The sequence below is a fragment of the Chiloscyllium plagiosum genome, unplaced genomic scaffold (genome assembly GCF_037043375.1).
Source record: "Chiloscyllium plagiosum isolate Xiang-an unplaced genomic scaffold, Cpla_swu_hap1 HiC_scaffold_11, whole genome shotgun sequence".
Taxonomy (NCBI): Eukaryota; Metazoa; Chordata; class Chondrichthyes; order Orectolobiformes; family Hemiscylliidae; genus Chiloscyllium; species Chiloscyllium plagiosum.
In genome coordinates, this window is record NW_028270149.1 from 35,933,509 (window position 1) to 35,946,375 (window position 12,867).

A 12,867-nucleotide genomic window follows, 5' to 3' on the forward strand; every position below is an offset into this window, starting at 1 on the left:
GAGGCTCCCACCTTCATTCCTGATGAAGGGCTTTTGCCCGAAACATTGATTTTCCTGCTCCTCGGACGCTGCCTGGCTTGCTGTGCTTTTCCAGCACTACTCTAATCTTGACTCTAAACTCCAGCATCTGCAGTTGGGGGCCATGGACCTGACCAGGTAGAGACAGAAGGAACGGTCTTTGCAGAAATCAAATAGGTGTGGGGAGGGAAATATATCCCTGGTGGTGGGGTCCATTTGTAGGTGACGGAAATGTTGACGAATGATGCAGTTTATGCAGAGGTTGGTGGGTTGGAGGTTAAGGACCGGGGTGGGGGGGGTCTGTCCTTGATGCAGGTGAAGGGATGGGGTTTGAGGGTGGAGGTGCAGGACATGGATGAGATGCGTTGGAGGGCATCGTCAACCACGTGGAAGGGGAAATTACGGTCTTTAAAGAAGGAGGCTATCTGGTATGTTCTGTGGTGGAACTGGTCCTCCTGGGAGCAGATACAACGGAGGCGGAGGCATTGGGAATGTGGGATAGCATTTTTGCAGGAGGTAGGGTAGGAGGAGGTTTAATCCAGGTAAATGTGAGAGGTGGTGGGTTTATAAAAAAATATCAGTGTTGAGTCGGTTGTCGTTGATGGAGACAGAGAGGTCTAGGAGGGGAGGGAGGTGTCAGAGATGGTCCATGTGAATGTAAGGTCGGGGTGGAATGTGTTGGTGAAATTGATGAACTGCTCAACCTCCTTGTGGGAGCACTAAGTGGCACCGATGCAGTCATCAATGAAATGGAGGAAAAGATGAGGAGTGGTGCCAGTTTAACTCCGGAAGATGTACTGTTTTACGTAGCCGATAAAGAGACAGGCACAGCTGGGGTCCATGCAGGTGCCCATGGCTACCCCTTTTGTCTGGTGGAAGTGGGAAGATTCAAAAGAGAAATTGTTGAGAGTAAGGACCAGTTCAGCCAAACGAATGAGAGTGTCAGTGGAAGGGTACTGCTTGGGACATTAGGAGAGGAAGAAACGGAGTGTTTCGAGGCCCTGGTCATGGCAGATGGAGGTGTAGAGGGACTGGATGTCCATGGCGAAGATGAGACATTGGGGGCTAGGGAAATGGAAGTCTTGGAGGAGGTGGAGGGGTGGGTGGTGTCCCGAATGTATGTGAAGAGTTCCTGGACTGGGGGGAGTAGGACAATATCGAGGTAGGTGGAGATGAGTTCGGTAGCCAGAAGCAGGCTGAGACAATGGGTCGGCCGGGTTAGTTAGGCTTGTGGATCTTGGGAAAGAGGTAGAATTGGGTGGTGCAGGGTCCTGAACTATGAGGTTGGAAGCATGAATGGGTGGTCCCCTGAGGTGATGAGATTGTATATGGTCTGGGAATGATGGTTTGGTGATGGGGGTGTGAGGTCATAGTTGAGGGGTGTCCCACCTGTCAATCTTCCTTCCCAACTATCCACTCCACCCTCCTCTCCGACCTATCACCTTTACTCCTTCCTCCATCCACCAATTGCACTCCCAGCTACCTTCTTCCCAGCCCCACCCCCTCCCATTTATCTCTCCACCCCAGAGGCTTCCAGCCTCATTCCTGATGAAGGACTCCTACCTGAAATGCCAATTTTCCTGTTCTTTGTGGATGGTGGGCAGGCATTAGGGAGTCAAGAGGTGAGTTACTTGCACAGGATTCCTAGCCTTGACCTTCTCCAGTAGCCACTGATTTATATGGCTGGTCCAGTTCAATTTTTAGTCAATAATAACCTCCAGGCTTTTGAAAGTGGGGATCAGTGATGGTAATGAAATTGAATGTCAAGGTCAATTGCTTTATTCCTTCTTGTTCCAGACTTTCATTGTCTGGCATTTGTGTGCCATGAATGCTATTTATCACATTTCAGTCCAAAGTTGGATACTGTCCATGTCTTGCTGCATTTGAACACAAACTGCTTCAGAATCTGAGGAGTTGTGAATGATGTTGAACATTGTGCAATCTGACCTCATGATGGATTGAAAATCATTGATGTTGCAGCTGATGATGGTTGGGCCTGGGACACCACCCTGAGGAATACCTGCTCAGATATCCTGAAGCTGAGATATCTGACCTCCAACAAGTACATTCATCTTCTTTTGTGCCAGGCATGACTCCAATCAGTGGAGAGTCTTGCCCCAATTCCCAATCACTCCAGCTTTGTGAGCCCTCCTTCATGCTCTACCCCATTGAATGTGGCCTTGATGTCAAGGGTGGCCACTTTCAGTTCACCTCTGGAATTCAGCCATTTTGTCCATCTTTGAACATGTAATGAGCTCAGGAGGTGAGTGACCCTCGTGGAATCCAAACCTGATGTCAATTAGCAGGTTTTTACTGAGCAGGTGCTGCTTCCTAATGACACCTTTCATCATTTTACTGATGGATGAGAGGAGACTGATTTGATTGGGCAGGAATTATCCAATTTGGATTTGTCATGCCTTTTATCTGCAGGACATATTTAGGCATATTTCCACATTATAAGGTAGATGCCAGTGTTGTAGCAGAACTTGACCAGTTTGGCTAGGGGTAGAGCAGGTTCAGAGCAGAACCATCAGCACTATTGCTGGCATGTTGTCAGGATCCACAGTCTTTGCAGTACGCAGTGTGTTAGCTGCAAAGTGGTATCTATGATGCTGTGGACCTCTGAAGCAGACCAAGATGGTTCACCTACTTGGCACTTCTTCTTCCATCACTCCTTCCATGAGGTCTTACAGTCACTCAATAGTTAAGGAAAGTAGCAGTTAAACAATATTTGAATATTAATAGTGACAACAGTCAAAGGAAGTGAAAAAGAGAGAAAATGTCAAAGACAGAATGAGAAACTTAAATGAGGCACCTCTGCATATTATGGCCAACACTCCTGTGCCATATTAATAGAATGCTGTACTTTTGGAGGTGTTGTCTCTCAAATGGAATGTCAAGCAGAATCCATGGCACTAATTCAAAAGAAAGCAGGGGAGTTTCCCCAGTCACCAAACCAATATTTATCCCTCACTAAACCAGATTTGTGTGATTTATTTTCTCACAGATCAGCTGATTTGTTTCAGTTGTGAAAGCATTCCAAAGTACTTCACAACCTGTAAAATGCTTTGGGATTTCCTTAATTGATAATGGGTGTTGTTTAAACACAAGTCTACCTGTGTCATTTTTTTTCCCCTCTGTTTCTTATTTGACATTCAAAATTGAAACAGGTAAATTATTTCCCTCAATATACCTGGATGTTTTCTATTTGAAAACAAAGGCTCCTAAGTCTTCGAGCTGTATTGTCAATGGTAGAAGATGCAATTTGTAGACAGTGCAAATCTTTCCTCTTTGAAAATCAAAATAACTTGGATATTCACCAGTCGGTGAATAGCTTTAAAGTATCATTTGAAATGTGTCAATAGAATTACTTTGAAATTAAAGCACATCAGCATCACAATTTAACATTTATTTTAATGGATATTTTTAAACCATTTACTGGTAAAGTAATATACAAAGATGTCACAAAATTGAAGTTTTCATATGCTAATACCATAAATTGAAATTTCTGCAAAACTGAATATAAATATCCAATAATTTTAGATTTATTGCTCGAAAAGGACATTTTGTTGAGCTCTTCATCTTGTACTTGTAGGATAATTCACTTAAAATTATACCAAAGAGGCAACAATAATCCTACCGAGTGAGAAAATAGTGCTGATGTGCTTACATGTGATTGGTAGAGGTGCTGCCATGGAAAAGATACCAATTAACAATGATTGACAGTTAACAGCTAAGTTTTTTTTTAAATTATAGACCAGGCAGGTTGACACTGAGAAGTGTGTTGAAGCAGGCATAGATGTTCATTCTGTCAGTAAAGAACAGGGTTCTGTGTGTTATATATGTAGCTTCCAGTATATATGCAAGTGTGCCAAAGTGAGTATAACTGAAAATCTTAATTGATTGTCAAGTCATTTCTTGCTCAATAAGACAAGATCATAAATGGGCTGAAGCCATCATAATTTTGTAAAGTGTCCAGTCCAGATTATACTGGAAGAGGGAGGTATTTCAAAAGTTTGAGTAGCAGGTGAAGCCTTCTGCTTTGTATTGCTACAATAACAGTAGCAACAGGTATGATTTTGGCTACTAACAGGATGCTATCATTAAGCATAAAAGACATCCTGCCTCCCAAATAAATGAGTATAATGCTGCATGAATTTCAATGCAGGTACGAAGATATATATGTGGGTTATCCATCACAACTATTGGCAGATCTTATCAAACAACTTACCCCTTCAGCATTTCACAACAAGCAATGTACGCAAGGTAACCAATCAGCCCATACATAAAAATCGCAAATTTGCATCATAGCAACGAACATTAAATGTTATTCTGCAATTAGATAACATTCGCTACAAAATCCTGAAGGTGTGAATAATTGATGTTTAATTTAACACCTATAAATCTGCTGTCCAGTCAGGTATGTTGATAAACCTGATCTTGTACTGCAAGTGTAGAAGATGGAACATGTCGCTGGCCTAAGAATTAAATCTATCCTGAGTTATTGCCAATAAGCTGACAGCTGGTACATTTCAGAAACAGTCTTAGAACTAGCTGACAACATATTGATGTCAAATTCTAGTTGCCTATAAAAGATGGTAAAGGCAACTGCTCAGTTTATACTTATACTTCAGTTTATACTTTATGTTGAGGTTGCAATTCACACCCTGCACTGTAATTAATTCTAATCTCATTTAACTTGAGTCTAAGACAAGTAACTGATGTATGTTGGACTTGTGTGTGTGAACAATTCAGGGACAAACTCTCTTGTCTCATCAACTGTCTACTTCAGACAGCTTCCTCTTCCATACCAGTGCTTGCTTTTCAGCTTCTATCTTTGGAAGGTGTTATGTATCTCTTAGAGACTGTCAATCACCCTTCATCACGAATTGCCCTGGTCATACATACAAATTCAACACATTGAGAAAAGGGTAAAGAAAATTGCTGATAGCACTCACCAGTTGGAACCGACAGAATTAATGTTACATCCTCCCAATGTCACACATCAGTATCAGTAATGGCCACAACTGATGAAACACAAATACGCATGATTACAGGAAGTCAAAACTTAAAACCAATTACCTGAAACAATATTGCAGGTGATTAATGCAAATTCATAACTGGAGGCTCTGACACAATTTTAGTCTCATACTTTGCTTAAAAGAGCAGTACTCATACAGTGGTCATTGCTCATATTGAAACAAAGCCATCAACCCAACGATCTTGAATCATTTAGGGTAGTTTAGTTTGCAATGAGGCTACAAACGCCAAAAATCTAAAACAACAACAAAAAATGGCACAAAATTCAAACCATGCCTTTTAGCACTTGTGAAATTAAAGATAGACCATTACTATCAAAAGTTTATACCTGTTGCTCTCTACACTGTTGTTTTCCTTGCTATATATATCCAATAGTTGCTTTCAACTCCAAATTGGTAAGTTTTTTTTTTTGAATGCATTTCAATATCAAAATACTTTTGTGACAAAAGTATTACAAAAAATAATTTATTTGAAGCTACAAACTAATCAGCAATGGACCGTGCCAAATGCTTGGCAAAATCAGAAGTGTTGGAACAAAATCAGAGATCTTAGAGGTGCTTGCAGTTTTTGTAACGAGGTCAGCCAGTTCGTCACCCTGATCCGACTTTTGTACGCCGCCGTAGAGTGTCTGGTTAAAGTTAACGGGTCCCTGACGGCGCCTCTTCGCTTCAGGAGAGGAGTGCGTCAAGGCTGCCCCCTGTCCGGCCAGCTGTATTCCCTGTGCATGGAGCCTTTCCTGCGCCTCTTGTGGAGGAGGTTGTCGGGGCTGGTTCTGCGCAGCGCGGGCATTGGGTGGTCCTTTCGGCCTATGCCGACGACGTGCTCCTCACTTTCACTGACCTGGGGAGGATGCGTGAGTGCCAGGCCATGTACTCGGCAGCATCTTCTGCCAGGATCAACTGGGCCAAATGTTCCGGACGACTGGTCGGTCTGTGGTGGGTGGACTCCCTGCCGAAGGAATTACGGGGGGGTCCAGCTGGAGTACCACCCATCTCCTCTACCTTGGGGTCTACCTCAGCCCGGCTGAGGAATCCTGGCAGGAGCTGGAGGCCAAAGTCTCAGCTCGCCGAGGTCGCTGGACAGGACTGCTGCGAGTGCTATCTTACAGGAGTTGAGTGCTGGTCATAAACCAGCTGGTGGCCGCCATGCTGTGGTACCAATTGGTCACTTTGGTCCCTCCTCCTGGCTTTGTCTCTGACATCCAGAGAACATTGGTCGACTTCTTCTGGGACAAAAAGATGCACTGGGTCGCTGCGCAGGGTCTGAGTCTCCCTATTGAGGAGGGCGGTCAGTCGCTGGTGTGCGTCCGCACCCAGGTCGCAACGTTCCGCCTTCAGACCTTGCAGCTATACCTTTTATGTCGAGCCTCCTCCTAAGTGGAGCGCCCTGGCGACGTATTTTTTCCGCCTGATGCGTAACCTCAACTACGACACGCAGCTCCTGTTCGTCGACCGTGACGGTTTGGAGGTCGCCCTCAAGACGCTGCCTGTCTTTTACCAGGACCGGATCACATGGTCGAATCACATTGCGCCTACCCTCCGGCTGGAGTAGCGGCTGTCGTCAGGGAGCCGTTGCTCAGGAATCCGCATCTCCGTACTCATGGGTTCGAGTGGCTGTCGGAGGGGAGGGCCGTGGCGGCGAGGGTGACCAGGGTCAGGGACGTGCTGGGTGCCGGGGGCCTGGGCTGGACGCTGCCGCAGGACATAGCGAGCAGGGCAGCGATAGACGTCTGGTACCACCGCCATCTGACGCCTTAAAACGGCGGTGCTCGGACCTGACGTAGTGCACCAGTTGGAGGACGCTCAGGTGTGCGGTGGGATCCCGTCTGCGCTCACCCCAGCCCGGACGGAATTTCACATTGGCCCCAAGGTCCTGTACTTCCCGCGGGAGCCTGTGCCCCACAACCTGAGCCGCCTCCAGAATTTTTAATTTTGTCCCTTTAAGGACGTAAACAGGCAGGCCCTGTATCGACTGCTGCTGCACACCATCTACCTCTTCTCCCTCCTCCACTGCCCAGACACGCCTTGGCGTGCCCAGTTGCCACTGGGCAGTGGGGATTCCTAGTGGAGGGCTCTCTACGTGGGAGTCCTCCCCCTTTCTCTCGGGGATACGGGGTGGAGGGCGCTGCACGCAGCGGTCCCCTGCAACCGCAGATTGCGGTGGTTCACAGACTCCCAGCCCAACTGCTTGTTCTGTGGTTTACAGATTTCCAGGCCAACTGCTTGTTCTGTGGCGCTGTGGAGTCACTTGTATTTTTGGTGTGGGTGTTTGCACTCCCTTTTTGATTTTCTTAAAAACCTCATCTTCTGCTTTTGGTTGCACTTCAGTCTCACGCTTCTGATCTTCGGACACCCGGTACGGAGGAGGGAGGGCAGGTCTGAAGACCTCCTCGTGCGTCTGGGCCTGGCCAAACTGGCCATCAACAGGTCCAGGCAGCGGGCCGTGGAGGGGGTCATTAGGGCCAACTGCCTGCCCCTCTTCCGCGGTTACGTTAGAGCCCGGGTGTCCTTGGGTAAGGAGTACGCCGTCTCCACCAACACCCTGGAGTTGTTCAGGGAGAGGTGGGTGCCGCAGGGAGTGGAGTGCATTATTTCCCCCTCCAACTCTATTTTGATTTAATCCCTGCCCTCCCCTTCATTGTTTGATCACACAGCATTGCCCTTTGATGTGAAGGGCACTGCTGGTCGCGAGCCACTCGGGTGTTTTCTTTCTTCCTGGTGGTGGAAATTAGAACATAGAACATAGAAGAATACAGCGCAGTACAGGCCCTTCGGCCCTCGATGTTGCGCCGATCCAAGTCCACCTAACCTACACTAGCCCACTATCCTCCATATGCCTATCCAATGCCCGCTTAAATGCCCATAATGAGGGAGAGTCCACCACTGCTACTGGCAGGGCATTCCATGAACTCACGACTCGCTGAGTAAAGAACCTACCCCTAACATCTGTCCTATACCTACCCCCCCTTAATTTAAAGCTATGCCCCCTTGTAATAGCTGAAAGATTCGTACACCTTGTGTCTCTCACTGTGTCTCACACCTGCACACACACACCATGGGTGCTGGGGAAAAAATAAGGACTACCGCAGTTAGGTGGTAGTGTGGGGGTTAATAAAAATAAAGAAATTTTAAAAAAAACAGGCATGTCGCCCTGAGAGCCAGATGGGGGGTAGGCCGTGGAACAGTCCATCTTCCGCAGCTACCCTGGCACCACCCCCCACCTCTTCCTCCGCTGCATCGATATCTGTATCGGCGCTGCCTCGTGCTCGCACGAGGAGGTTGAACAGTTTATCCACTTTACCAACACCTTCCACCCTGACCTCAAATTTACCTGGACCGTCTCAGGCTCCTCCCTCCCCTTCCTAGACCCCTCCATTTCTATCTCGGCGACCGAATCAACAGGCACATTTACTATAAACCGACCGACTCCCACAGCTACCTTGACGCCACCTCCTCCCACCCTGTCCCCTGTAAAAGCGCCATCCCATATTTCCAATTCCTTCGTCTCCAATGCATCTGCTCCCAGGAGGACCAGTTCCAATACCAGATGGCCTCCTTCTTCAAGGACCGCAATTACCCCCCAGACGTAGTCGATGATGCCCTCCACCGCATCTCCTCCACTTCCTGCTCCTCCGCCCTTGAGCGCCGCCCCTCCAATCGCCACCTGGACAGAACCCCACTGGTCCTCACCTACCACCCCACCAACCTCCATATACATTGTATCATCCGTCGTCATTTCCGCCACCTCCAAACGGACCCCACCACCAGGGATATATTTCCCTCCCCTATCAGCGTTCCAAAAAGACCACTCCCTCCGTGACTCCCTCGTCAGATCCACACCCCCCACCAACCCAACCTCCACTCCCGGCACCTTCCCCTGCAACCGCAAGAAATGCAAAACTTGTGCCCACACCTCCCCCCTTACTTCCCTCCAAGGCCCCAAGGAATCCTTCTATATCCGCCACAAATTCACCTTCACCTCCACACACATCATTTACTGCATCCGCTGCACCCGATGTGGCCTCCTCTATATTGGGGAGACAGGCCGCCTACTTGTGGAATGTTTCAGAGAACACCTCTGGGACACCCGGACCAACCACCCCGTGGCTCAAAACTTCAACTCCCCCTCCCACTCCACCAAGGACATGCAGGTCCTTGGACTTCTCCATCACCAGACCATAGCAATACGATGGCTGGAGGAAGAGCACCTCATCTTGCGCCTCGGAACCCTCCAACCACAAGGGATGAACTCAGATTTCTCCAGTTTCCTCATTTCCCCTCCCACCACATTGTCTCAGTCCCAACCCTCAAACTCAGCACCACCTTCCTAACCTGCAATCTTCTTCCTGACCTCTCCGCCCCCAACCCCACTCCGGCCTATCACCCTCACCTTAACCTCCTTCCACCTATCGCATTTCCAACGCCCCTCCCCCAAGTCCCTCCTCCCTACCTTTTATCTTAACCTGCTTGGCACACTTTCCTCATTCCTGAAGAAGGGCTCATGCCCGAAACGTCGATTCTCCTGCTCCTTGGATGCTGCCTAACCTGCTGCGCTTTTCCAGCAACACATTTTCAGCTCTGATCTCCAGCATCCGCAGTCCTCACTTTCTCCTCTGAGTGAGCTGAATCAGTGTCAAAAACTTTGCATTTGAAAATAGAGGGTGACTTACTGATGGGATACTGGCCTCTGTGGAGTTACTTTAGTGTTGGAGGCGTTTTATTTGAGAATTAAAATTAATTTCTTTTATATTTTAAAAAAAATTGGTCCAATGCTATCAATCATGTTTGCAAATGCATACCATCTACAAAATTACTTGGTGCACAATAAATATGTTGGTTTTAAACAGATTTATGATTATTTTACAACAGTGAAAAGAAACAATGAACATCAACTAATAACGTGGCAACAAGGAACCTTCTTTTCATTTCCAAGGCAAACTCCATATATTTATAAATAGATTTTGGGTTATGATGGGATAAAATAGTACCAAGAGTGCATGTATTTTAATTTGACATTGGTCTTCAAGCTGGGTATTCAAACAACATTCTTGGAAAGCTGTGGATATGTTGATTGTTGATAGAAGGGAAAGTTTTTTTTAAAATCAAAAATGTGTTAGGCTGTTGGAAAGTAGCAAATTCAGGAAGAGCTATCAAGAAGCGACGAGACATTTTGTACTTAAAAAAGGCATGTATATGCAAATGAGGCCTTGATATGATTACATAGAATGCTAAGAGGCTTGTCACCAAACAATCTGAAAGGAATGTTTGCCAGCTAAAAGGTTGAGAACTCATATAACCAAACAATACCTGTTACTGTGGCCTTTGTATTATATTCCCTGATGACCACTGCTGTTGCCTTATGGTAACCACTATCTCAACCAGTTTGTTGCACTAGGTCAGGGCTTTTTGTGGTAGTTCACAGGTACCAATCTTCCTTTGTTTTCCCTTAGGTCTATCCAGTGATTTATGAGAGAGGATACACCACTGTAGTCTATCTTAGACAACAAGAAGCTATGACAGCTATAAGTATATTTGGTCAGGCATAATGATCAGGACCCGAGGGAGGTAAATTCATTACTGCATAAAAAGAACAAAAATGACTGACCATGGAAGGACAGCTGCAGCCAAGGGAACCAATTGTCAGAAGGAAGAAGAATGACAGTCAGGGACTTCAGTATTAAGAAGAACATCAGCTCGGTGCTCAAATACAAATAATAAAAGGAAAACTGAATCATCATATAAGACAGAATGATTCACTGATGGGAAGCATATTTAGGTGACCTCATCTCTTTTCTAAGCAAATATTTAAGGAAATTGAACTCTTTCACAGAAGGCTGCCTGCAATCAAAAGGGTTGCCATGTGGGATTAATTTTGTGATATTTTACATAGATCATATTTGTACTTTGTATTGCTAGTACCTCTATTGATAAGAATGGACTCAGAAGGATCTGGGATTTCAGGTAAAAGGATAAAATGTTACCATCCAGTCAAATTGTGCTTAACCTTTGAAGTGTATTGTGTAAGGGCTACATGACCCTGAAGCAACTTTGCAATGATTTAATGGAGCTGCACAATGCTGAGCAGAAATAGAATAGTCTTGGTGGAGTTAGAACACCTAAAGACCACACTAGGCTACACTGGGCAGGAAATTTAGAGAGTTATGCAAGTACATGGACATAACATATGCAGAAGATAGATTATTTCTTATCTGATATAACTATATGCCCTAGTATATTTATACTACTAAATATTACCATATATGTTTGATAATGTTTAGTAAATAGTTGATGTCAAAGCCCAAAGACACATAATTTTGTGCTTTACCTGACTGGAAAATCTTGAAGTCAAACTCTTAATGAGACATCAAACCACACCATAAAAGACAATATGCTTGTGTGTGTGTGAATGTACAAATGCATGTATACATGTAAGAGATAGCAATGGAAATTACATGCTCCTTTTCTGGCTCTGCTTAAAATAAAGTTAAGTGCTGTCCAGTCCAAAGAAAAACTGAATTTTGCATTGTAGGTGTGAATTAATAAACCTTAATATTGAATTAAGATTATCGATTGTGCTCTCATTATTTCTTAAAATTATCCAAATGTCCATGCTGAATAAAGTTTGAAAAATGGCAGAAGATTGTGCCTAACAGTACCTTCTCAGCATTACAAGATAATAACTTCATCATTGCAGCAATTCCATAATCAATAAACATACCAGCACTTGTGGATGCTATTTTTAAGTGCCAAATATGCAGTATTAAAAGTTTTGAAGCCACCCATTGATGAAGGATTTTTAAAGTTTTTTTTTCTGGGAGTGCCTTACATCATATTGAAGGTAGTCATAGAAAAAAAAGAGTACTGTTTTTGCCTGTTAAAAAGCATATTTCTTAGAAAACCAGCTACCTGCAGAGCAAACAAATCCACTTTCTCCAGTAAAGAAGTCAGTGCTCCACATAAAATTCAATGTGTTAGAAGGATTGCCGAGTTTGGAGGATGTTGCTCTTAACTTATGATATTAATAGTATAATAAGATTACAAATACAGAGCTAGGTACAGATTTTCGAGTGAACTAATTGAATTCTGAAAGCGGATGCCAACTGATTTATGTGAACAAGTTAATCCATATTTGAGTTTGACATGCCTTTGATCTTCCCTCCAAAGCTCTTACTGCTTGCAATGATGGAATGTGTGACCATGGAAAAACAATCTCAAATACCAATTAAAGACTTTTTGTTCCTATAATTTGTAAAGAATAGGGGCTAATTTTGTAACTGCAATCGGACACAGTTAAAGACACAGTTAAAATTTTAACAATTTTATTGAATGGAGCCTCAAATAGAAGAACAGAACAGAATGAAAACAGTTGCTGATTAATGCAGAAACCACCTTTCTAGGTATGAGTCTCCTTGCAACTCTGTCGAACCACTACACCAACTCCCAATTTGCCATGGTGGCTCATAATTTTACAAATACTGTCAATTTTCTCTCTGGAATGTGTTAACAAACCTCATTATCTCAAACTGACGTGCTATCAGTGTTGTAAATATCATCCAGGACATATTCTTCAGCAGGATCGCATTTACATTTTCTGAATACTCATAGTCTATGAATTTAATCCATTGTGAGTTGTATGTAAAATTATTGAAAACATTTTGATATAAATTGCCTTAAATTCTTTCTGGGTTGAATTGTCACTAATAGCTAAACCTTTGAACTGTGAAGGCAGTACTGCAGATGAATGACTTGACAATTGCTACCTCAAGATGAGGAGAGAATGATTGACTGCGACAAAGAATCACACAAATGT

At 44.6% G+C, this 12,867-nt stretch overlaps 1 protein-coding gene across 6 annotated transcripts in view; it reads right to left on the minus strand.

Moving 5' to 3' along the window:
• The window catches only part of tenm1 (teneurin transmembrane protein 1), a 2,430,772-nt gene that overhangs the window by 1,457,019 nt on the left and 960,886 nt on the right, over positions 1 to 12,867 (minus strand). For all 6 annotated transcript variants that reach the window (XM_087991975.1, XM_087991977.1, XM_087991976.1 and 3 more), the window contains exon 4: positions 4,977 to 5,045. The gene's annotated coding sequence lies outside the window, so the exon portion shown is untranslated. The remainder of the gene's footprint in view (positions 1 to 4,976; positions 5,046 to 12,867) is intronic.